Source organism: Leptonychotes weddellii, chromosome 8, assembly GCF_054177405.1.
Source record: "Leptonychotes weddellii isolate Sample4059 chromosome 8, ASM5417740v2, whole genome shotgun sequence".
NCBI classification, from domain to species: domain Eukaryota; kingdom Metazoa; phylum Chordata; class Mammalia; order Carnivora; family Phocidae; genus Leptonychotes; species Leptonychotes weddellii.
In genome coordinates, this window is record NC_138376.1 from 81,877,650 (window position 1) to 81,881,354 (window position 3,705).

The window sequence follows — 3,705 nt, forward strand, 5'->3', positions numbered from 1 at the left end:
GCTTAGCTGGGGCTGCACCTGTCAGACTGACTAGGGCCTGGTTTGGCAAATCTGAAGGAAAACGAGTTTCCTTTAGGGAATTCCCACTTTCCAGTCTCCCCTCCATCTCTGTTGCAAAGGTAAACAAGGACCTCAGGCACAGAACATGCCTGAGGATCACAGGGAGTTACAAGGGATGAAAAGACATCATCCCTGTCCTTGGAGTTGCTGGACCCTAATAGGGAAGACATTACCAAAAATAAGTTAGCAGAAGCTATAGGGCATGGGACACTAAAAACATACCTATAAGCACAAATATTCTACACACCTGAAAACAGTTTATGCTAGAAAGGACAAAGCCACATGGAGATGATTTAGGAAACAACCATGAGGAAAATGATTATTGAGCCATATTTTTTCAGTGCAGGAAGGGATATGATATGGCCGAACGAAAAAGAGAAGCTAAGAAAGAAGGAGAGAGTGCCACAGGGACTAGCTTAGGGGGGGAGGTGGGCATGGTGCAGATTCGCAGGGCAGCAGGGGAAGCCATGCTGGAGGGCCTGTGGAAAGATGACAGCAGCTAGGTGTGGGGGAAGGGAGGCAGCTAATTGGTAGAGACCCTTGAGACCCATGATTAGGAGTTTTAATTTAATTCAAGAGGCAATTGGAGCTATTGTAGGCTTCTAAGAAGGGGAGTGATATGATCAAAATGATGCTTGAGGACAATGGTTTTTGCTGCTGCGAGCAGGGTGGATTAGATGAAGGAGACCCAAGGGCAGGGAGGCTGATCTGAGGCTTTTTCAGGAATCTAGGGTTGCAGGGGCATGGCCTAGAACAGTGCTCTGGGAATGGGATGGAAGGAACAGACCTGCAATATGTTATGGAGGATAAATATTTGTTCTTTTTAGAACCAGACATTGGGGTAGGTGCTGGGATACCATGGGAAATAGGCACAGCAGTTGGAATGGGGAAAGACAATTCATAATATGGTAAGATAAGTCCTATGATCACTGAAGCAAAGAAATATGAGAGTGCATGGCAGGAAAAACACCTGAGTTGTGGGGAGGGACATAGGTGGTCAGGAAAGCCTTTTCTGAGGAAGTGGTATTGAAACTGGGAACTTAATGAAGAATCAGGCATTAACTGAGTGAAAAATCATGGGGAGAAGTGTTCCAGCCCGAAGCCCCAGTATGAAAGAGTAAGAGTGGAGCCAGGAGGGAAAGGCAGGAATGGTTTCCCAAAAGATTCAAGAGAGCAAGCAGGGTGGGGACCAGACCAAGAAGGGCCTTGAGTCTTCAATATGGACTGTGAGCTTTATCCTAAGAGCAGTGAGAGGCCAGAAGAGAGGCATGGTTTGTTTTTCATTTTAGAAAAACCTCTCTGGCTATGTTGTGGGAGAAAAGGATTAGGTGTGGGGGTAGTTAGGATGAGAGGCTTGCCATAGTCTATAGGGAGAGATGATTAGGAAGTAGTGATGGAGACAGGTAAATATTTAGGATGTAGAATTTATGGGATGTAGGGAGCCTGGGGGGCTCAGTGCCTTAAGCCTCTAACTCTTGATTTCAGCTCAGGTCATGATCTCAGGATCATGAGATAGAGCCCCATGTCGGGCTCCGCACTAGGCATGGAGACTGCTGGAGATTCTCTTTGTCCCTCTCTTTCTGTCCCTCCTGCTTACAGCATTTGTAGAATCTTCAGAAGGGTATTGCCTCAACAATGGAGAATGATTATTACCCCTGAACTAAACACTATCCTAGTTTATTCTATAACCTCTTAAATGTAAGGCCCAAAAGGATCAAATGATTTCCAAGTAACTTAAGTGTATTTCAGAACAATGTTGAAGAATATTTATAAAAATCCCAAAATATCTATCACCCAACAAGGTAAAGTTCACAATGTCGGCCATCCCATCAAACATGAACATGTATACAAAGAAGCAAGAAAATATGCACCATTGTGCAGAAACAGCAATCAATTGAAGCTAATCCAGACCTGGTATAGATGTGGAATTAGCAAACAGTATTAAATGGTATTTTCCATATGTTCAAAACGTTATGTAGAAACATGGAAGATTTTTTTTTTTTTTTACCAGCTGCTGCAAGAGGCTTTATTGTTTCCATTTGGTCCATGGTTGGGAGAACCAGGGTGGTTAAAAAGATGCGTAGCGGCTTCAGGGAGAGGCTCGGGCAGAAGTCCTGGCAGTAGGGGGGATGCCTGAGGGACCCCTGAAAGGCTGCTGGGCTCCAGAGGCTGTTAGTCATGCTTGAGGGTGAGCCTTTCGAAGAGATACTCACCCAGCCCAGCCTGGGTGCCAGCCACCCTGCGAGGGTTAGACAGGTGGTTGTCCATCTTCTTGATGAGTTTCATCTCCTCACCCAGGAAGTGGTTCTCTAGGAAGTCACAGAGATGGGGGTCTGCATGGGCAGAACCCAGAGCAGGTAGATCCAAAAGGGCCTGGTTCAGGTTCTTCTCCAGAACCAGGGCAGCTTCCATGGCATCCAGGGTTTTACCCCACTCATAGGATGGCTTCTGCACATCCTGGAAGAGGGCACTGCCACCACCATGGTTTTGCATCTTCAAGAGGTGCTCAGCGCCCTCTCATTTCTCCTCAGCCAACTTGTAGAGGAAGGGGCCCACGCCCTCCAGAGCCACATCTTTGCAGTCCAAATAGAAGCTCAGAGAGAGGTAGATGTAGGAGGCCCACACATGCACGTTGACCAGGCTGTTGGTTGTCAGCAGCCTCCACCTCAGTGGAATAATTCTGACAAATCTGGGAGCTCATGGTTGATCTGTCATAAGGAACTAAGCTCAAAATAGGGTATTGGCTAGATCCAGAGGCAGAGGGTGGCCGAGAAGATGGCTCCAAAAGTTGCAACTAGAAAAAAGTTTGGAGGGGTGGTTGGAGGCTGGTAGAAGGGGCATCCCCAGATCTGTTCCAACCAAATACTGTTGAAGCAAGAGACAGATCCGTGGGACTGCCAGGTGCACCAGAAGATATTTTTAAAAACCCAAATCTAGACATTAAACCTACAATGTCTGAGATAAAATATACACTGGATGCGATTAATAGCAGATTCAACTTAGCAAATTAGTGAGATTGAAGAAAATATTCAAAATGAAATTTGGAGAGAAAAAAGAAATGTAAAATTGAACAGTGCATCAGTGATCTGTGGGACAACTTAAAGCAGCTTTGTATACATATTATATTAATAGATAATAATTAATATAGACATATTTACATAATACAAATATATTATATTATATATTCATATTTATATTAAATATTGATATATAATATTAACATTTAACAATTCGAGCCTCCAAAGAAAGGGAAGGAGAACAGAAAAACATTTGGAGAAATAACGGCTGAAAATTTTTCAAAATTTGTTGAAAACTATAAACTCAGGTCCAAGGAATTTAAAAACCCCAAGCACAAGAAACATGAAGAAAACTACTCCAAGACACATCATAATCAAATTGCTTTCAATACCTTAGAAATAGGAAAGAAAAAATACACATTATATAGAGAGAGGAACAATTAAAATGAAAACAGATTTTTCATTGGCAGTGAAATAGTGGAACAACACTTTAAAAAAACAAAAACCTGTCAGCCCACAATTCTATACCCAGCAAAAATATCTTTCAGAAAACAAAGCAAAATAAAATGCTTTTAGACAGAGAAAAGCTGAAAGAATTCATCACTAGAAGAACTGCATGGCAGAGGAC

General features: G+C 43.2%; 1 pseudogene; it reads right to left on the bottom strand.

The window, feature by feature from the left end:
• Positions 1–2,143: 2,143 nt before the first annotated feature.
• Positions 2,144–2,761, bottom strand: LOC102739522 (ferritin light chain pseudogene; annotated as a pseudogene).
• Positions 2,762–3,705: the final 944 nt, after the last annotated feature.